The 22,217-nt window shown below is 42.2% G+C and overlaps 1 protein-coding gene and 2 long non-coding RNA genes across 8 annotated transcripts in view; 2 read left to right on the top strand and 1 right to left on the bottom strand.

Annotated features, from left to right (window-relative positions):
* Positions 1-4,396: 4,396 nt before the first annotated feature.
* LOC127043767 (uncharacterized) lies at positions 4,397-15,071 on the bottom strand. Of its 4 annotated transcripts, XR_007772316.1 has the most exons (3): positions 15,038-15,071; positions 7,951-8,039; positions 4,397-4,630 (listed from the first exon to the last, which is right to left on the bottom strand). It is a non-coding gene; the product is annotated as an uncharacterized LOC127043767 (long non-coding RNA). The 4 variants fall into 4 exon arrangements; XR_007772317.1 differs by lacking the exon at positions 7,951-8,039 and having other exon boundaries at positions 15,038-15,063; XR_007772314.1 differs by lacking the exon at positions 15,038-15,071 and having other exon boundaries at positions 7,951-8,779.
* LOC127043770 (uncharacterized) overlaps positions 4,403-22,217 on the top strand; it is a 421,859-nt gene continuing 404,044 nt past the window's right edge. The window contains exon 1 of the long non-coding RNA XR_007772321.1: positions 4,403-4,581. This is a non-coding gene — a long non-coding RNA (uncharacterized LOC127043770). The remainder of the gene's footprint in view (positions 4,582-22,217) is intronic.
* The window catches only part of GALNT1 (polypeptide N-acetylgalactosaminyltransferase 1), a 206,742-nt gene continuing 199,959 nt past the window's right edge, over positions 15,435-22,217 (top strand). For all 3 annotated transcript variants that reach the window (XM_050937728.1, XM_050937730.1, XM_050937729.1), the window contains exon 1: positions 15,435-15,789. The gene's annotated coding sequence lies outside the window, so the exon portion shown is untranslated. The remainder of the gene's footprint in view (positions 15,790-22,217) is intronic.

The following is a 22,217-nucleotide window of genomic DNA, read 5'->3' as shown; positions in this document are numbered from 1 at the left end:
TTGAGACCTTACACTCGTCTAGTATTCCCACATTGTATATATGTGATGCAGTTCAAATAATTGGAATATGTAATGTATAAAGTATGGTAACTTTAAAAGTTAACCTGTTTGCAAAGACAAAATGAGGTTCCACGCCAGACCCTATGCACCTCTGAAGTCCCACATCAAAGGCTGAAATGAAAATTAAGGGGTGGTTTGGTGCAGGCTCTTGTGGTGGGAGGTGAATTTCACTCAGAGGATTTGAAATGGTATATAGGAGAACTGTAGGTAGCTTGTAATGTAAGAAAACTAAACTTCAAAACAAAAAAAAAGAGCAAAGATCAGCATAAACTTTTTATTTTCTGCCTTATCTTTACATATTTAATTCTTTTTCTACATACTTAATTTTGTTTGTACTAAATATGTAACAGAAGAATTAAACATGTAAAGATATTTTAGAAGGAAGAGATCAATTAGAAATTTGCCATGGGATGTTTAATAATGTGAGTATAATAAAAGTAATTTTCAGGAAAAAAAATTTAATGTATCTTGGGTTGTGTGCATGGTAAGATGCATTATAAATGAGACTATGTTACATTACTTTGAAGGCATAAATATTCAGGTTATAAGTAGTTTTTCGGTGAGTGGTCTTGCAGAAATCACATTTCATTGAGCATTCTCTTTATATAAACAGAGTGTTTTCAAAAAATGAAGCAAGTCCCACAATTATAACTGTGCTAAACATTGATATGCCAATGAAAGAAGCAGGAAGCATGTGACTAAATTTGAGTGTGATTAGGAACGAGGACAGACTGGGGTCAGGAGGACTTCTGGGTTTCTTCTGCCATTTCATCACTGACTTGCCTTGTGACGTTGCACAAGTCACATAATCTCCCTGTATCTCAGTTTCTCTCTCAGAAAAATGGGTATAATCTTATCTATATAACCTGGGTATTCTGATATTAATTTAGCGCTCAGTTCAGCACTCGTTGAACTGAGTGTAGTTTTTTCCATGGATCCAACAGGGAGAGGATTGGGTCCTTAGTGTTTTAAAGCACTGCAAGATCCTTAGATATAAAAAACGGTGTTGTGGAAGTCTAACATTTGTTTTTATTAATAATATTTATACTGACATAAGTGCCAATATACCCAGCATTTAATAATATTCAAATATTGATGACAGTAAAACAATTAGACCAGCAAGACATAATTTAGGTGGTAAGGAGCATTTTAAAACACCCTTATGTTTTCAAGCATTTCTCAAGGTAACAGCTAATTCTTTTTGACGATAATAAAAAATGAGTGGCTAAGACCGTGTACAACTCTATGGAAATTAGTGTAGTGTTTACTATTGGAATACAAGCATCTTCCAATCCCACAAATCTGCTGTACATCATGCCTTTCACTTCAAGATATGACACCAAATATTGCACTCCCATTCACCATACCAGACTGGAGATTACAAGCATCTAAGGATGGTTTAGTGAAGGAGCCTTGCATTTCTATGCCCCCATTTACCTTCTCCAGTCAGCTCTTTTCCATATTAGTCTTCAACATCCCACTGGGACTTGTGCAATGCCCAAATACCACTAAGCACCTACTTATGTCAGCTTCTTAGAAATATCTACTACTTGCTATGTTCTCTGCTCACATACCTATGCTGTTCACTTGAAATGGAATGCTGATAAACTTTTAACACTTTGCATTATGGGAGAACTTCTCAGAAATGTCACTCTTCGAATATAACCCCTTTCTACAAAAGACTTAAGGAAAAGTATAAAAATAATTAGTGTATTTAATTTGAAATGAATCTTACTTTAATAGCCCCAAGGCCAGAAGGGACAACTGTGATCATCTAGTCTGACCTCCTGTATAACACAGGCCATAGAGCTTCCATGAAAAAAATCCCAGAACATCTCTTTTAGAAAAACATCCAATCTTGATTTAAAAATTGTCAGTGATGGAGAACCTACCACAAGAAGCCAGAATTGAAGTGGAGACCTTCAGGTCTTCACTCTAATGCTCGCCCAGCCGAGCTAGTTAAACTAAAAGATTAAGGATTTGCTTTAGAAGGGGCCTCTTTCTCCTTTACTGTGGACAGCACCAGCATCCTTCCTGCAACACAGGCCAAGTCTAGGCATTATCGTTGACTCAGCCTTCTCTGTAGACCCAAACGTCTAGGCTAAATCTAAATCTTGCTGCTTCTCCCTGCAAAACATCACTATGATCCAGACTTCTCTTTGCCCACAGACATAAAACTCATCCAAACCCTCCAACATCTCAACTATTGCAACATATTCCTCTCTAGTCTTGACAAATGCAATCTTGGTCCCTTAAATCCGCTCAAAATGCTGGTGCAAATATCTTCTTGGCTTATCTCTTTAACCACATTACCCAACTCTCTGCATCCCTCCATTAGTTCCCCCTGTATCACCACATCAGACACAAGCTTCTTGTCTTTTAAAGCCTATCATATCAACCTCCACCTCTGCTCTGCCAGTGATGTCAACATTCATTATCCATCCATGCAGTTTTCCTCAGGCACCTTTGTCTTTCTTACAGGCCACTGCTTTTGCATAAGAGAAGCTGCACTGTGATGGTTTGTTCTCGTGGGGAGCATTGCCTAGTGGTCAGGGCTTAGGTCCTTCAACATGCAGGGGGAATTTATTCACTGTGAAAATCCTAGAATATTTGCTTCAACTTGATTTCAGACCTGTATAGGTTGTTGCAGTATATTTGCTTATCTTTGATGATATAATCTCTGTTCCAATTCCACATGCCACTCACTCATGCTCATTTTTGTTCATATCTTTAAAAGTAATGCATTTTTTAAAATTTAACAAAATATGAGAGTGGACAAAAAAAAAGGAAGAGATTTGCCATGTACTTTGGAGCCTGCCTCCTTTTCTGAGGGTGTGGAGGGCTCTGAAGACAGCATTTGAGTGGCACCATTTGTAGGGGCAAACATCTTACTGAACCAGCAAAGCTGTGTTCAGTTGGAGACCTCTCTGCACTGCCATTAAGGAAAGGTTTAGAAGCTGTAGGCAAGCTCAGGGGAGTAGGGGTGAGTGGATCAACACTTAAGCAGTTCCTACAGAACTTGCTTCCACTTGGGGGAGAGGGATAGCCTAGTGGTTTGAGCATTGGTCTGCTAAACCCAGGGTTGTCAGCTCAATCCTTGAGGGGGCCATTTGGGGAACTGAAGTAAAAATCTGGGGACTGGTCCTGCTTTAAGCAGGGGGTTGGACTAGATGACCTCTTTAGGTCCCTTCTTACCCTAATATTCTATGAATCTGTCTTCTGGTCACTGCATATTGCCCTTGTGCCATGCCACTGTACACAGTTCTGGTGTGAGGTATAGGAATTATATTTTAGGCATTAAAATGGTTCCAGATGGCATCTATTTTCACAAATGTGAAATCTAAGCTAAAAATCTCTATGCAGCATTGTTGGTAAAAATCTCTAGCACATTCAGCTTCTCAGCACCTTGTTTGGTCTCACCTTTCTCTCCTGGCCTCATTTCATTCAGAATCAACTGCAGTGGTGATATCCATGTCATGATGATGACTGGCATAGGCCTTATTAGTTCCTTTTATTGTTAGTTTTTTTTATAATGTAATGAAAATATATTTTGGGGGGGTGAGAGGGCACTCAGGGCAGAAGTGGAAGAGATGAATGGTAGGAGGGATTGGAGAGTTAAGAAAAGGGAGGGGAAAAGTGAGGAGGATGAAGAGCACAATGGATAGGGAAACAACAACCAATATCAATCAAGCAAACAGGAAAAAATATCCAGAGACCAAATTTCTGAACTGAATGAGCAATTATGCCTCCTGCAAGCCTCCCCAGACAAAATGGAAATTCTAAGCATGGTACCCATTCTACCTTTCCACTGCATTCTAGCTTAGACCCTTAACCTATAATTGATGTGTGTCCCTGAAATGTGCCATCATCACTACTTAAGAAGTTGTAAGACCATTTGAGAAAAACCTGTGAAATAAAGATTAACTCGATTTTTAGCTGTGTTGGCTAAAGTCAGTGTGTCCTGTGACTTGTAGGGAGGCAAGAATGAGGAGGATAGTAACACCAAGATGATATGGACTCTAGCTATATTACTCACCTGAACGCTGGTTAAAATATTTTATATTTGTACTAACAGACTGAGCCAAAGGAAGTGGTAAAGAGTCAAGATTAGGAAACAGAGCTGTGATAATGTGAAACTATTTAGCAAAAGCTGAAAATCATTAACTCAGTAGTTCAATAAGACCAATTATCCCGGAGTTATAGAGAAGGACATCTTTATACCTTGGAAGAATTATTCAAATGCCTAAGTACTGTACACCAGTTTACTTCTGGGGGAATTCTGTGCCAAAAAATTAAATTCTGCAACAAAAAATAATTAAAAATTCTGCACACAATATTTTCAAATTCTGCAAATTTTATTTGCCAAAATAACACAATATAATCACATCAGTTTCAATTATTTTGTCAAAGCAACAAAGAGTCCTGTGGCACCTTATAGACTAACAGACGTATTGGAGCATGAGCTTTCGTGGGTGAATACTCACTTTGTCGGATGCATGTAGTGGAAATTTCCAGGGGCAGGTATATATTTTTTTGTCATTTATTTCAAAATATCTGTCAGCCAGTATGTCTGTAACAATACAGAATACAAAACATATTCAGACAATGTTTTTTTGACCAACAGATTATTTGCTAGGCATATTAATACAGAACTCTGAGTAATAATCATTTAAATTTCAATACAGAATCGTATTTCCCACATCGCTTAGCAGTGCAAAGGCTTGGGGAGTCAGGAGTAACAGAGGAGCTGAGGGAGAGGGAAGTAATTGCTGGGAAGGAGTCTGGGTGTGAACTTGGAGGGTTGTTGGATATGAGTAGGAAAAGTATGGAACAAGTTTTTTTGGGGGGCAGGGAGGGACTATTAGGGAGCTTCCCCCATGCAGACCCTGGCTGACCCCTAGCCTCTTCCATTCAGTCTGGCACATCGGCCCCTGCATCCCCATGTGTCTCTGTGCCCCCACTCAGCCACCCTCTTCCCCCTGTAGCTCTGCACTCCCCTCCCCCTCTGCCCATGTGGCCCGGCGCCTCCATGCCCATTCAGCCCCTGCCCTTGTCTATTCTCCTCACTAGACCTTATGAGCCCTTGTGTGACCGCCCGCAGCAGCCCCACACTGTCTGTCTCCCTATAGCCCGTCTCCTGACCAGGCCTGACAGCTGCTGCAGAGAAGGCAGGCTCTTTCTCTTCCCTAGCTGGCTGGCAGCGGCTGCTGTGTTCTATCGCCACAGCACCTTCTGATGAGCAAAAGGTGGAACTGCAGATGTTATTTTCTGCTGAGAGCCGCTGCTCTATTCTAGCGCCACAGAGCCCTCTGGTGGGAAAAAAGCAGAATTGCAGCAACATTCCAGCGGAAGCTTTTCTGTGCAAAAAATTAAAAATATGCGTGGCTCATTAATTATGTGCACGCGCAGTGGTTTAGAATTCCCCCAGGAGTAACCAGTTCCAGAGACCAAATCTCAGGAGGGAATAGATGAGTTTCTTAGAACTGACCAGACAATGAGAAGGAAACTGAGCCAAGATGTAGTGGGAAAAGATGACAATTGCCATTTACCTTGTGCCAACAATCACCAACTGTAGCAAGCTTATCTGAAGCAGGTAATTATTGCCAACACATATATTTACAGTAGTCACATATTTCAGCCCACCTGTCTATCTGAGATACAGCCAGCTGAAATGGAAGTAACTTTGGTCAAAACAGAGATAATTTAAAGATGTAATTTGAACTCCTGAAGATTACAGGAGAGGAAAGAGATGAAATACAAATTGACCCTTATACTGAAAAGAGGAGCGTGCGGAAATAACTGACTTTAAAAATTAGCCCATACCATATGACTGGTTTGGTAATGCTTTTATGTAAATAGCAAATGTGACGCAAAACAGTGATGCATTCTAAATGATTTGGCAATTGTATTGTAAAGTGAACCTACCCTTTTGACTTCTTCATATCATGTGGGCAGTAAAAGTAGTATGTAAATTACTTTATGGGTGGAGTCCTCTGTCTTAAATATAAATGCTAATCAATATGGTCTTTTCTATAGAAAAGACAGTTAATGATATTTTTTTCCAGTGTTTATTAAGGTGATGTTCTACTCTGAAAAGTTATTTAATTACTAAAATCAGCAGGTATCATTGGGTAAATAAAGAGGGGGGAAGGATAGCTCAGTGGTTTGAGCATTGGCCTGCTTAAACCCAGGGTTGTGAGTTCAATCCTTGAGGGGGCCTTTTGGAGATTGCTCCTGCTTTGAGCAGGAGGTTGGATTTAGATGATCTCTTGAGGTCCCTTCCAACCCTAATTATCTATGATTTTCCTGCTTTTTTTTTTCCTCCTCTAGCTCTGCAGAGTCAACACAGCTAAAAAAAAGAGCATCATGCATTATCAAGTGCTGAGTACTAACTTCTAATCACTAGCCTCTGTGCAAAGTCATTGAAAGCAAATGGATTGCAGATTTGTCACTGACATTTCTGAATTCAAAAGTTATGACTGAGAGACTAATTTGGCTCCCAGAACTTTCTTTTTTTTTTTTAAATTAAACTAGCGATAATGCATGAGAAGGAAAGAACCCAGATTGCCTCTGCAGAGCAGGCAGTTGGGAGTAATTTTTTTTTTTTACTTGTAAACTGAACATATTTATTCTAGAAACCAAGAGACAAAGACAGATGCCCATGATATCATTTTACAGTCACTTTTCAGAAAGCACCTGCACTTTAAGATGGTTGTTCTCCAAGCTGATTTCCCAGAGGCCTCCAGCCCCTACAGGGTCCCCTTGTTTCAAGTTCAACACAAGCCTGGATATTATTGAAGCATTGTGGCATAATTATGGGTGAGTAGTGATGAATGGATAACAGCATCTGGTGGAGATGTCAGTGACAGGTCCTCATGTCAAAATATTTGGTGGCTACATATTATTTTAATACTGCATGAGAGAAGAGTTAGTTTTATTAACTAGTTAGAATTATAAACTTTTTAACAGCTACATACAATTATCTTGTCTTTGTTCATAAAATAAAGCTTAAATGATACAAACAAAATAAAGACTTCATCTTTCCATGATGTATGACACATTTATGTTGCCCTAAGGCTACTTATTTTTACTAGAGAATAGCTCAGCTAGGTCATTGACAATTCTTCAAGGATAGAATCAATCAGTTTCACTTTGTCTAGACTAGAACTGTTTGGGATAAATCCTATTCCTCTGAGGTTACAGGATATATTTGTATAGGAGTTATTTTTCTTTTATAGTTTAAATAGCTATATTTAGTAGTTGTGGATTGTCTCGCTACATGAGTGTTTTGCAGTATATGAAAGCATGTTGTCACTCTGCCAGAAACATCCTGGAAACACAGCTCTCTCTTCTTGATGTTTTCCGTGTTTAAAATAAACTTTGAAATAATTATCAAAACAAATAATGACATATGGAATGAAAATGCTTAGGCACTCCATTGAGACCACTGGAGACGGACCACTTTGAGATGCCATAGCTGCAGGCACTTTTATGCCAACACTTTAAAAAAAGTGCTTATAACTTTCTGAAAATTAGTTTAAAACTGAAATTCTTATGCCCACAGGTGAACTTGTTTTTTGGAAAATTTGGCTAAATTACTGTTGAGCTGCAAATACTTCTACATGTTCTTAACTTTATTTCTGAGAGTAATCCTATTGATAACTGTCAAGATCATTCATGGTAGTAAAATTAAGCTTGCACTTAAGTGTTTGCAGAATTGGGGCTTTGTATTTCCCACCTGCTCCTAGTCAGGAACTAATGCTTCAAAATGCAGTATCAGTCTATTAGACAAAGAAGATAGTGGACTAGATTGTAATTTAAATCAGAGAGAAAAATTTTTCTCTTACCATGTGCTTACACTAATGTTTCAGGACCTGCTCTAACTCCTACCTCTTATGCTACATGTGATTGAGTTCAAGATATGCTGGGGCAAATCAAGTCAGAGCAAGCGGACATGCAACACTCAGTTCTCCTTCAACCTGAAAAGGAAGGAAAGCTTCATGAAAACCTCTGAGTGGGAAAAAAAAATCAGATACTGTAAATGGAAGCCCTGGATACTTACATAAAAGCTGTGCTGGTCTGCATCACACATGAATATCTACTACTGAAAAACTGGTGAAAGATGACAAATTGCTTTTTGGTTGAAGAAACAAGTAAGAGCCAGAAATGATGCAGGGGATCCCAGATGAGCAAGGAAAATCAAATCATGCTCTTTTTTGTAGAAAACTTTTTACTATCCATCCTAAGTTTAAATCTGAAAAATGATTTTATGTGGAAAAGTCCTAACTCATTTTCAATTAGTAGTCCCAAAAAGGTTGGAAAGACTGTTTTAAAAATTGCTCCCAGTCAATAGGAATGTGAAAGACTAATGCAGGCAGCTTGTGAAATTAAGAATCTCTAAAATAAACAATGCTAATAGTTATTTTCCTCTGCCATAACCCAGCCTATTTCAGTTAGATAGAATCCTAAAGGCCAAACTGACCTTCAGTGCTTGCACAGCTCCCATTCAGGGCTGGTGCAACCATTTAGGCGGACTAGGCGGTTGCCTAGGGTGCCAAGATTTGGGGGCTCCAAAAAGCAGCGCCCCCCCAATTTTTTTTTAAGTAGTTGAGCGGCCCACTGCTGCTGGGATGGAGAGGGAGACTGAGCTGCCGGCGGCAGTGGCAGTGGGCAGCCCAGGGTGTCCCCTAGGTCTGTGCGCCACCGCGGCAGCCGGCAGCCCAGGGGGTCCCCTGGGTCAGTGCGCCACCGTGGCAGCCGGCAGCCCAGGGGGTCCCCTAGGTCAGCGCATGGCTGCGGCAGCCAGCAGCCCAGGAGGTCCCCTAGGTCAGCGCACGGCTGCGGCAGCCGGCAGCCCAGGGGGTCCCCTAGGTCAGCGCACGGCTGCGGCAGCCGGCAGCCCAGGGGGTCCCCTAGGTCAGCGCACCGCTGCGGCAGCCGGCAGCCCAGGGGGTCTCCTAGGTCAGCGCACCGTTGCGGCAGCCGGCAGCCCAGCGGGTCCCCTGGCCCAGGGGAACCGCTGGGCTGCCGGTTACTGCGGCGGCACACTGGCCCAGGGGCCCTGGGTCAGCGCACCACCGCAGCATCCGGCAGCCCAGGGGTTCCCCCGGGTCAGCGCGCTGCTGCCAGCAGCCATGGGGTTCCCCCGGGTCAGCGCGCTGGCAGCCGGCAGCCCAGGGGTTCCCCCGGGTCAGCGCGCCCCCGGCAACCCTGGGGTTCCACTGCGCAGTCGCTGCTTCACTTCTCCCGCCTCCCAGGCTTGCAGCGCCAATCAGCTGTTTGGCGCCGCAAGCCTGGGAGGAGAATTAGAGCAGGACAGCGTGCTTGGAGAGGACGCGAAGCAGAGGTGAGCTGGGGTGGGGAGGTACCGTAGGTCTCCTCGGGCCAGCGGGTGGGGAGCTGCCACGGGGGTGAGGGGCACACTTCAGGGCGGGGGAGAGCGGGGAGCTGCTGCAGGGTTGGCGGGGACACAAGGTGGAAGTTTTGCCTAGGGCGCAAAACTTCCTTGCACCGACCCTGCTCCCATTAATAGGAATGCAGGTCATGTCTGAAGGAGCAGTATGGCTATAAAACTCAGCTGAGAGCAACAGTGATGCAATGGAAATAATTACAAGCCAATAAAAAGAGGTTTCTTTAAAACAGATCTATTTTTCAGCTCCAGTAGCCCAGTGAAAATGCAATATAAACATTAACCAGAGAACAACACTTTCCTATAAAAATATTAAACTAATAGACTGCAATACCTTAACACTAAATCCCAACACACTTTTCCTAATACAAATACCATAAACTTGTTACACTATTCCCTAATGGCTAAAGCCACAAAAGTACTTAGGTGCCTAAACCCCTGGCAATCCACAATATCCCTGCTTGGATGCTGCCTAATCCTGTAGGTATCGCCACTCACTTGGTGTCTAAATTTCCTCTGTAAAAGTTCCCCAGGCACCTATGTCTCTCCTTCTGGGTACATGGACTGCTGTTTCATTTTAGGCATGTAGATGCTTGTCTCCCACCTAAGCCCCATTGCATGCCACAAACTGGGGGAAGACAGGTGTGCCTCCACCTATCTCATCTACAGGGCCTGATGTGGTAGGCATGGGCAACTGCTGTCTAACTCCATACAAAAATGGCCAGAAGATGCCTTCCCTTGTTACTTGTAGCCTACTGATTAGGGTATGCAGTTAGGCTGTGGGTAACTGCTGGTTCAATTCTCCCCTCTACCTGATAAGAAGAGAGATTTGAACACATATCTGCTACCTCTCAGGTGAGTGCCCAGCCACCAGGCTATGGTATAAATCCAGTGGTTCCCAGACTTGTTCCGCCGCTTGTGTAGGGAAAGCCCCTGGTGGGCCGGGCCGGTTTGTTTACCTGCCGCGTCTGAAGGTTCGGCCGATCGCGGTTCCCACTAGGCGCGGTTCGCTGCTCCAGGCCAATTATACACAGTGGAACAGATTCAACAGGAGAGAGGCCTGCTCTAGAATACATCATAGCTCAGTGGTTAGGGTACTCTTCCCTGCCTCCGACCTCCCCCCAAGAGGCGAGAACCCTGGGTTCAAATCCTTTTTCCACAGCAGGCAGGGGAGTTGAAACTGGGTCTCCCACACTGTGGGTAGGTGGGCTAAAGGTTACAAGAGGGGTGACAATAGCTCTTCCTATTTGTGAGAAGGAACTTAGATGCCTAATTCCTGGAGATGGGTCATGGCTGTGAATCTCAAATGGAGGGACATGCTTCCCTCTGGCCTCAATTTAAGTACCCAAATCTCTTTGGGTGGTGCTTAGGCCCACACCCCTTGCTGGCATTCTCTATTGACTATTTTAGGCTCAACATGCTGGTTTCTGTGATTCCCATTCTTAGGGCTCGTCTACACTTAAAATGCCACAGTACAAATGCACCGCTGCAGCTGCACACTTCAGTGTAGACACTACCTACACCAACGGGAAGGATTCTTCTGTCAGCAAAGGTAATCCACATCCATGACAGGCAGTAGCTAGATTGACGGGAGAATTCTCGTTGTCTAGGAGACTTAGGTCGGTTTAACAACGCCGCTCAGGGATGTGGATTTTTCACACCCTTGACCGATGCAGTTATACTGACCTAATTTTCGAGTGCAGATCAGGCTTTAGGCACCTAACTCTCTCCATGCATTACCTAGAGTGCCTAGGCAGCTAACTGAGGCCTGTGGATTCCAGTAGCCACTAGGTCCCCTCTGGTTAGGCCAGAGCTTCCACAGGCCAAGGATTTAAGAACAGATAGTTTGAGTCCAACCACTATGGAACCTTTTTATTCTATCATCCAACCCTTACCTCTTAAAGAGGCACATTTCATCTAGTGATTATCTTAAACATATTCTGGAATGTTTCCAAAACCAGGGCTGTATATACACCTCTACCTCGATATAACAACACCCGATATAACATGAATTTGGATATAACGCTGTAAAGCAGTGCTCCGGGGGTGAGGGGGGGGCACTCTGGCAGATCAAATCAAGTTCGATATAACATGGTTTCACCTATAATGCGGTAAGATTTTTTGGCTCCCGAGGACAGCGTTATACCGAGGCAGAGGTGTAACTATCAACTGTGCATGACAAAAAATTATTGAGAAGGATGATTCTGCAAATACATGTTCATGGTCTGTTTTAAAATCAACATCTGCAGAAGTCTATATAGATTCTGAACTTGCATGGCTTGTCTCTCATCTTCAGTAAATCCTTATGAAGAGACAAACTTCTTAAAAGACCCGAGTTTCCTCCTGGAAAGAGAGTTGACAGCAGTGACATATACCAGGAACAACAGGTAGCAAGGACTTTTACAATTATAGAAAAGAAAATAACTCAGGTTATGTGCTATATTAATTGGAAAGGGGAGCACAAGTGCTGAATGAGGAAGCTTGAAAGGACAACATGGATGGAATCATTAGAAAAAAGGGAACAACTGTTGATGTTCTTAGAGTAGCAAATTTAGCAGAGAATGATCTAATTTTGTATCTGTAAAGCACTAAGCACATTTTTGGGTGATGTAAACATTTTTTTAAAGCTTTACATTGTTTAAAAAAATTAGATTTATTGTTTACTGTGATTCTGATATTTCCTTCAATCAGGTTTTGATTTGCAGACTAGATTTTTAAAGGATGTTGAAACGAGCAATTTAGAAACGTATGCAAGCAAAAATATGTGTGCAGGGTGGATAAAAATCAATGATTTAAAAATAATTTAAAAATTGGACTTTTTTGTTTACATTGATTTTTTTGAAAAAAATGCTTTTTGAGAAAAATATCTATCTAAAGATAGTTTTAATTAAGATATATTATAGCTCAAAGATATCTCATCATGGAATAGGGATTACACATTCTAATTCTCGTCTATAATGAGAATAGTATCAGAGGGGTAGCCGTGTTAGTCTGGATCTGTAAAAGCAGCAAAAAATCCTGTGGTACCTTATAGTATGAGAATATATATTCATGTAATGTTTTAAGAAAAGTTTTGTAAATGAGTTTCAATAGTTCATGGATTAGGGACTCAATCATATGGGGTTCCAGGGGCTTCTGTGTAGATTATTTAGGTTAATCTTTCTATCTACTCAATGAGACTCAGTGCTCAGTCTAGAAGATACCATCAGAGATGATTAGTTTTGCAGTTCTCAAACTGTGGATTTGTGTCTCCAGAGATAACATGCTTGTTAACAGCAAAAATATTTTAAAATAAATAAATAATATATAGAGGCAAGAAATAAGAGACCTCAACCTTATTGTCCCTCTGCAAATTTGTGTACACAGAGTCAATCTTTACCTCTCTCTAAAAGTGCAAAGTTTCAAAAAGTTCAATGAACAGGAGATTGTTGGGGGTGGAATGGATCTGGATAAGGAGAAGAAATCTGGAGATAAATGTGAGAAGGGAGGGACAGGCAGTAAAAACAAAAGTGAAACTGTTTGAACAGCATATTCCAGAAGTCTTGAGGTCTTTCTGAGTGTAGCCTTCATTGATTTGAGATCTATCACACCATTCTCTCACTAGAAGGGAAAACCTATAATGGCAGCAGGCCGTAAAAGAGACCCAGTTTGGGAATAAGAACCATTCAAGAAACATGTTTCCTGATGAGGTTTTAAAGAAAGTCACACCAGTGAACTGGTGAAAGTCACTTAAGCACTTGGATTCAGAGACTGTTGAAGTGACAATCTCACTTTTAACAGCAGTACCTTCTTCTGCTGGCGTAGAAATAATATTTTCGTCCTTTGGACTAATTCATTCCAAATTGAAAAAGCAGGGAAGCTTGTTTTTCTTTTGCAGATTATGAACAAACAGGAAAATGAAGGTGAAGACGACTGAGCTAGCTGCAGAAGCCAATATTTTAAGTTTCTCATATTGACCTGGCTGACATAGTCGATTTAATTTTTTTTTAAATATTTCATTTATTTTAGTTAAAAACAATTCTAACAAAAACAAACCTGATTTTAAAAAACTTGAATGTTTAACTCAATTCAAAAATTCATATGCTTATTTTGTTATAATATTGTATGTTTGCTGTTGAAGAAAAAAAATCCAGAATACATAACATTGTTGTTTTAGTTAAATAAAACAATTTAAATGTCTGTCTGGTGATGTTCTCCTCCTAATACAGCATGGCAAGAAAATCTTCCAAATATTAATGATTAACCTGTTGAATTGGAGATAGTTCATCTCCCAATGACTTCATAAATATCTGCTTCAATTACCTTTGGTAAATGAAATAACCAAACAATCATTCATTTTCTTTTATAGCTGTAAAACTAATCTGAAAAGTTTTCAAAATAAATCACTTAAAAATGTATAGTGTGTACCTTCTAAATATGAAATCTACATCTGTTTCTGAGTTGTGAAGAATATATAGTAAGGTTATAACAACCAACAAGAATGCATTTTTATGTAGAAATCCATGATTAAATCGAGTCTTCCTGACTAGTGATTTAAATCAATTTGATTTAAATCAAATCCACTCTGAAAAAACTAGAATCGTTTTCAGATGCCCTGTTCCAACTGGAAAATATCACTGCCTAATGACTTGCTCTACTCTTTGGAGTATCTTTCCCGTTGAATTAAATGCGCTCTACATAAAAATCTGACTACCTGCCCTATGTGTCGAAAGCCCTAATCCTGCAATAAGCTCTGTCTGGGTAACTCCCTGTGCCTGGGTAGAGATCTATGACTGCAATGGGGTTTCACATACTTGCAGGGGTTTGTCTCTACAGAACTAAATTAAGGATCTGAACCTTATGGACTAAAATAAGACTTTCTTCTACCCAATATATAATGATTGCACTTGCACCCTAGAGCGATCATCTCCATTCTGGAGCTACTGTAACCTGCTGCACACAAGTGCGGCTGTACATGGATTTAACTGAGGCTGAGATATGGCAACGATTATACAGAAAGTGCCATACATGCTGATCATCTTGTGACATCTATAGCCTATGCATGTGCAAGTACAGTATTTGCCTGAAAAAATGTCACTTTGAACAACTAGTGTAGAAGATTACATATGTATTGCATATATTAAAAATACAGTGCACAGTTATAGGATCCAAAGCAGACTATGGCCAATCCATCTGTAATGCCTTGAGGACAATACGTCTGTCACTTCCCCATACGTTCTGAACTTTTTGTGCCAAAGAAAGTGCATGTTCGACCAAAAAAAAGCCTTTTTTCCCTCCAATCTGAAAAAAATGTATGTGCAAAATATATCTGACAGCTGCTTCCACTTAAATAACAGTATGCAAAGGGTGCGGTCCAGAGCAGGCGTATTGAGTGTCCTCCTCACCCCCTATGGGCTGTCCTGCATCACAGCCAAACCCCTCCCCTGGAGCACCCTGCGCTCAGTCCCTGGAGAGCGAGGGGGAGGCGCAGCTACGACTACAGACTCATACATGCATATTATACAGCACAGCTCTACCCGCTGCCTCCGTAACACCGCAGCTCCACCCTCCCGGCCTCCCACCACTCACCTCCGGCACATCCGCGCGACCACCCCTCGCCCCCCGCCCGCCAGCGGCGCACCACGTGGCTACCCCATAGATCCGGGTTACCGGTGGGCGGGGCCGGGGCGGAGGGCGGAGCCCGGGCCGGGGCAGCGCGCGGACTCCAGCTTCCACCGAGCTAGGCGCAGGAGACGCGTTCGCGCGCCGGAGCCGTTACTACCCCTCCCCCCCACGCCGTGAGGAAGCCGCCGCCCCCGGCCGGCCATGGAGACGCGGCGCTGAGGAGGTCCCCGGAGGCAGTGGCGCGCGGGAGACGCGGCGCTCAGAGCAGCGCCGGGGGGCGGCGGAGGGGTCCGGCCAGGCGGCCCTGTGTGTAACTGCCTCGCCCGGAGCGGGGCTCCCGGCGGCCGCGGTGAGCGGTGCGATTCTCCTGCGCCGCGGGCCAGTTCCAGGCGGGACTCGGGGTCTCCGCAGCCGGCGCTGCGAGCCGAGAGGGGGACCCGGTATCAGCCGCGCCTGAACTTTGCGAGAGGGACGGAGCTTCCCCCGCGCCGAGCACCGGCGGAGTCACCCCGCTGATCGCGCCCCGCCTCGCACCTGGTGCCCCCCCGGCCGGGCGGACTCTGCGCTGTGACCGGAGCAGCGGCTGCTCCTTTCCCCAGCAGCGGCTTCCCGGGGCCGGGCGGCTCGGCGCTCCCCGGGCGGCTGCCGGCTCGTCCCCCGGGTGTGAGCAGCGCGGCCGGCGGCCCGGGGCCATCGCTTGCGGACGGAGCGCCGAGGTGAGTGAGGCTTCGGAGAGGGGGCTGCTCCCTCCGCCCGGTCCGGGGCCGAGGGGGGGCCGCTGGCTCGGGCGCTCACCCGCCTGGAGGAAGCGAGTCAGTGAAAAGCAGAAACTGGTTCTCGTTGGTTCCCCTCGTAACCGCCGGGGGAGCGGGGGCAGCCGAGCCGCTCCGCGCTGCCTCTCCGGTCCGCTGCGGTGAAAACCCTTCTCGCCCCTTGAGGGGGGCTTGCAGGAGCGCGCCTGTGAGCAGGGGACCGCGGGCGGTTAGGGATTGGGGGACTTGGTACTACGGGCACAGAACTTGTTCTGTGCCTGGGGTCAGGCATCCCCCCAGCTCTTCCCCTTTGTCCCACTGTCACATGAAGTTTGATCACTTAATGGTGTTATTGCATAATGTGTGACTAATATTTCAGACTCTTCCCCAGTGGACTCTGAGGCAGGTTTGTTTTATTTCCTTTTAATTCATAAAGCTGAAGAGGATAAAAAAAGAAACTAACACTTTTCTGTTTTTGGTAGAGGCTTTAAAACAAGTTAGTTTGCATATGACCCCACTGATTATTTTAATAGTAGGTCCATCTTTCTTAAAAAATACTAGCCCTTCTTCTTTCTCCAGACTTGTTACTAAATATGGCCAATTTTTTTAGGTCACAGTAGCTCGTTGCTTTCAGCAGCATCCAGAACCTGTAACTGCTATGCTTCTGGGGGTGAGACACCAAATAAAGGCTGTCTTTCTGTGCAGCAACTGCTTTGGAAAATATTTTTTGTGGCAGTGAAAAAAGTGGACCAGAGTTTTCTGTATAAATTGTATTAGTGCTATATGAACTGTAAATTTACAGCAACCAACAGCTGTGCAAACCAAAACTATGTAACTAGCTATGTATTTTATGCACTCTGTTACTTCTCACTGGGGATCCTTTGCAAAAAGAGTGGCAACCGTGCTACATGTTACGTTTCTACTTAGGGCACCAGAGAATCCATTTTTATTGCAAAAGCTTGTTCATACTGGGGGAAGCCTTTCACTTCCCACTGCCGGCTTCATCATTTTCTGGGGTTTGGAATTTTAGTAAATGGTTTTGGTAAGGCTGTATAAGATTTAAATATATATTTATCAGTTTTGTGACACTGGCTACAAAATCTAAACGCAGGTCAGCAGGCAAACATTTTTAGAGCCAGTGGTGTTAGTAATATTGTAGATGCACAGTTAACAGGAGGTGATGTGAATGATATCCTTTAAGCTTTTTCAGCACAGCAAGGACATGCATCACTTCTGAACTGAGACTTCTGGGATCCAGGAGCTAGAGTGTTCTTGGAATTTTATAATTGAGCACTGTTTTCAGACTGGTAGATTATAGAAATAAAGATGCTTTAGATGGGCACTACACTTTAGAGATGTGTCGTGAAAAAATTCCATAAGTACTGTATGACAGGCATTGAATGGTTCAGTTTTGAGGTGGTGCAGCTGTTTTACATAAACACTTTTTAAAATGTCCCTGTAATCTCAAATTAGATTTGTTGAAAGGTATCATGGGAGCAACTCATTTTTGAAAGTAGTTAGCCAGACGGTGATGGTGAATCTTGTGTGCCAAATTGTTGTGCTGGCAGAACAGGATGCTGCTATCTTGTCAGTGAAGGCTATTTGTCTTTGTTACCGTTTCATTTGGCAAGGCCAATATTCAGGAGCATATGTATATGTAAATCTGCATGTTACATTATTTCCCTTTTAAGAACCTTCAATTGCTTTTTATTTCCCTGGGAAAATAAGAATAAAAAGTATGTATTGATAGGTGCACGTCTAATAAATCTTAGATCACTTATTTTAATTACATTAAATGCTTGATGAATTAAAGTTTTGTATCAGTTAAATATAAAAATTGAATGTTTTTTGTTCATTAAATTTGTTTTAGTGCCATTCGGCCTGCTATTAACCCAATACCTTTCACCATTACTAAGGCATCAGTTCAGAGCACCAGTACAGTAAAGACATCAACACTGCAGTCTTCTCCAAGTTGCTTTGCCAGTGCGCTTCTACATTGAACTACAAGGTTGATCTCCGCATGCTTTGATTGCCTACCTATGGATTATAGCAAACTTTTTGGTCTGAGGGCCACATCAGGCTTGCGAAATGGTAGGAAGGAAGGTTGTTCTTCCCCAAACAGCCTATCCACTGTTTCCCATCCCTTCCCATCCCCTAACTGCCCCCCTCAGAGCCTCCAATCCCCTCCCCCCACTCCTTGTCTCCTGACCACTGCCTCTCCAGGACCCTGTCCCCTATCAACCCCCCCCGACTCCCTGTCCTCTGACTGCCCCTATCCACACCCCTGCCAGCCTCCTCCCCCCCCAGGACTCCCACGTCTATCCAATGTCCCCATCCCCTGACCGTCTCCCAGGATTCCCTGACTCTAACTGCTCCCTGGGACCCCAGCCCCATCCAACTGTTCTCTGTCCCCTGACTGCCTCAACCCCCCTGCCCCTAACCGCCCCCGGGACCCACCCCCTTACCATGCTGCTCAGAGCTGCAGGACTGGTTTATTGGAAAGCCTGGGAAGTGGGTGGGGTGCAAGCTATGCAACCTGGCAGGAGCTGTGGGCCAGAGTGCTCCCTGTGTGGCTGCGGGGGAGGGGGACAGTGGGGACGGTGCTAGGGGCTGGCATCCCCATCTGCGAGCTTAGGAGCTGGGCAGGATGGTCCTGCAGGCCTCTGCTGTAAGCGCAAACAACTCCTTTTGAATCCAGTAGGAATTTTGTGAGAGTGCGCTGGATAGGATTTGGACTAGAAATTAAAATTAGAATCTGGCTTTCTCTACTTCTTGAAAATGTTCGTTTGAATATCTCTATTTTCTAGAACCATAGAAGTTTGTAATGGCATTAATATTATATTACCATAATGTTGGGTTAGGTGACTATTTTAACTGACAGTATAAAAGTACTATTGCTTCTTTAAATTTCTGAATTCTCATCTTAAAGTCTTTTATCCTCTCTATTACTAGCAAATATCCAATATGTTCACGTCTATTTCCTCAAAGTAATTACTTAACTATTTCACATTCATCCTTAATTTGTGGAATGAAGTCTATTAATTCAGTAAGGTCTCCGAATATCTTCCAGGATTTTAGAAAAGTGTGAGGAGCTAGCAATTTCAGTGTATTTACTGATGCTTGAAAATTTAAAAAGCTTAAGACATACAAAAAACACATTTTCAGGAGGGAAATAATACTTTTAAAAAAATGGTACTTCAATTAATGAAGGTGAAGGTTGGGAAAACTTCACAGGATTCCTGTGTGTGTGTGAAACTCTTGCTGATAGCTTGCAGTCCAGATTCTCATATCTTGATACATCAATTTTTCCTTTAAGTTTTTAGTACATGTTTTAGTCCAGTAGTGCTGCTAGAATTCAGGGCCTGTTGATCCTTACTTTTTCTTTAAAAGTTTTTTAACAGTTCTATTTCAATTCACATTGGATTTAAACTTCTCATGGAAATTGAGATACTGGAGCATATCCATAGCTGATCTAGTTCAGTATGCTGTCTCAGACAGTAACCTGCACAAGATTCCTTATAGGCAATGTAACAAATCTCGCTGTAAGCACATGTTGGATAATGTGTGCCAGTTAGCATCTCATTCTTCTGTAGTAGTAATAGATTGGCTTAAACCCTGAAGAATGTAGTGTTTTATATCCCTTGCAAAAATTTTAGCAGTAACTATTGACTGGATATGCACAAAATGTCTAGTCCCTCTTTAGATCTTCCTACATTTTGACCTCAATGACATATGGCTTTGAGTTCTGACCTTTAATTTTGTATAGTGTGAATAGTAGTCCTTTTTATGAGAGTTGAATTTTATGCCTTTCATTTTCACTGAACATCCCCTAGCCTTGTGTAAACGGCTCATAAATGTGCATACTTATATCATGTCCCATTTTTAGTCTCTTTTTTAAGATAAACCGTTCCAATGTTTTCTAATCTCTTCATTAGGAGGCTTTTTTGTGCACAACTCATTTTTGTCAGCCTTTTTTGAACTTCTTGTTATCCTGCAATATTCTTTTTGCTGACGCATGCAGTATTCCAGATTATTGAACCATTAATTTATATAATGACATTATTTCAATTTATTTTCTCTGTCACATTCATGGGGCGTCTTAATAACGTTTTTTTTTAAAGTAGTTTCACCTTGTGCAGAGGTTTTCTTTGAACTGTCCAGAGATGCTCAGGTCCTTTTCCTGAGCTGATAATTAAATTAGAACTCTGTGGATTGTATTAATAATTCAGTTTTTTCTCTTATTACTTTACATTTATTGATATTTAACTTAATCTGTCATTGTGATGTCTGTTCACCTAACTTGGTTAAGATCTCTCTGAATTTCCTCAGTCTTCTCTGACTTTAACTAACCTAAATAATTTTATCATCTGTAGGCTTTGCTATATCACTCCTTACCCCTACTTCAGGATTGTTAATATATTAAACACTGCTCCTAATGTATATCTGCCCATTGTTAACCTTTTGCCCTGTTTCAGTTTGTCCAATTATTCTTAGTCTTAGCTTACTATTTCTTATCTAGGAATAAAACAAGCTATTAAAACTAATTCTTGTGTGAAGTCAGCTTCTCCAGTATTATAATCAAACAAACAGTTTTACTTAACTAGATGTTAACTTTCTAAATGTAATTCTCCAAAATAAAACATGCATAAACCATGTGACTTGTGACATCATGAAGGTATTGTGATGTGCTCTTCTTCCAGTTCACCTAAAGTTGTCTGTCTTTTATAATCTTTGATCAAATTTAGTCCATTATGTGGGATAGGCCCATCATAAAGTCAAAGAAATTGATATAGTTTGTTAGCATATTAAAGAGCTGGTTAACATTTCCATTACTCACTTTTTTGATTATTTAAACATATGGATTTACACAATAGAGTACAAAGATTCTTAAACGACATCTACTTTCACCAAAAATAGAAACCGCTGACTTTCAAAATTGCATAAATTATTTTTATATATTCCTGTAATAGCTCTGAACTCCTTCAGGAGTTTTTATACATTCAAATGAAGGTCTGACTGTAAAACAGCTATATGTTTATATTCTGAAACCCTGGACTATGTAGGTGACCAAGAGCAATTTATACTTCTATAAAGGAAGTTTTAATTCCTGAACTCTTGTCCCTTTGATTGGAGGGCCTGGGAACTGAGTATCTGGTTTAGTGCTCCTTGTGGGTTGATTTTTAAAAGATGCTGACAATGTGAAATCAGTCTAAACTAAAACATTTCCAGTTCATATATGAACATCGATTCCTCTCCCAGTTTTTGTGGCAGTACAATCACATTTTCCAGTTCTTTGAACTTTTTTTCCTCCCTTCTGTGACTGTGGGAGAACACAAACAGTAGAAATAGTGAGGCAGATAGTACAAAAATATTTGTGAAATAGCAAACTTTTATTTTTCAGTTACAATGATTTTGGGTTGACTGTAAGATTTTTATTCTTGACACAAAACCTTAAGTAGCCTGGATCTCCTGATCTGAGTTCAATTCACTCCCTGTGATGTTCAGGTGAAGTTGCAGTCAGAGGAACTTGAGATGCATGTCTTTGGAACTCACTTCCCAGCTTAGTCTGTATTAGCCAGTGTTAACTTTCGGGGTGTGGTGGGAGGCTCCTCTCTTTTTCCTGGCCCTTAATTAGGTGGGTAGCAGTGGGAGATGTTAAATAAAACTTGTTTTATAAGGTATTTGATCTTGGAATAACTGATGGGTCTGTTTTATTGTGTTTGGGGTTTTTTTTGGCAAGATTCTTAATAGTGCCTTGGATAGAGGCTTTTCATTGTAGGGTAGTAATAATTGAAATAGATCAGTATACACTTGTAGGGTAAAAAGAATCTTGGAGAAGTGTGATCTCTAAGTTGACAATGTCCCTTTAAAGGAGTATTATTCAGCTCCAGAAACATCTTTTGCAACTAACTGGAAGATTATGTAAACTGGTATACTATTATTGGGTCCTCAGGCAGCAACTTAAAATACTTATGCAGGGAGGGGAATCAAGTACTATCTTTAATTTATCCCACTATTTTATGTAACACAAGGGCTTCCAAAGAGTGGGTGAGTTGATTTGGCATTTGTTACAATACATTGGCATAATTAAGGATACCATTAACCGGAAGAAATCACACCAGCATACTAACAAATACATATGCTGTGGCAGGCTGACGTATTACATCTTTTTAAAATATTGAACGAGCTAGTGCTTGAATGGTTAGTGTTTGATCATCTAACAAGATAGTAGGCTTTAAAATGCCTTAATCTTTACCCTTGCTCTGCTCTTCTGAAATGTCCAGTGGGTAGATGCTGTGGGTGAAGATTTTGGCTATGCTGCTGCTCTTACCCAGGAGTGCCAGTAGGAATAGTCTTTCACACTGCTGCTCTTGCTGAGCTTCCGTAGAAGC

The sequence above is a fragment of the Gopherus flavomarginatus genome, chromosome 2, assembly GCF_025201925.1.
Source record: "Gopherus flavomarginatus isolate rGopFla2 chromosome 2, rGopFla2.mat.asm, whole genome shotgun sequence".
Classification (NCBI taxonomy): Eukaryota; Metazoa; Chordata; order Testudines; family Testudinidae; genus Gopherus; species Gopherus flavomarginatus.
Note: the sequence above shows the minus strand (reverse complement) of the source record. Positions and strands in the feature narration are given on the sequence as shown.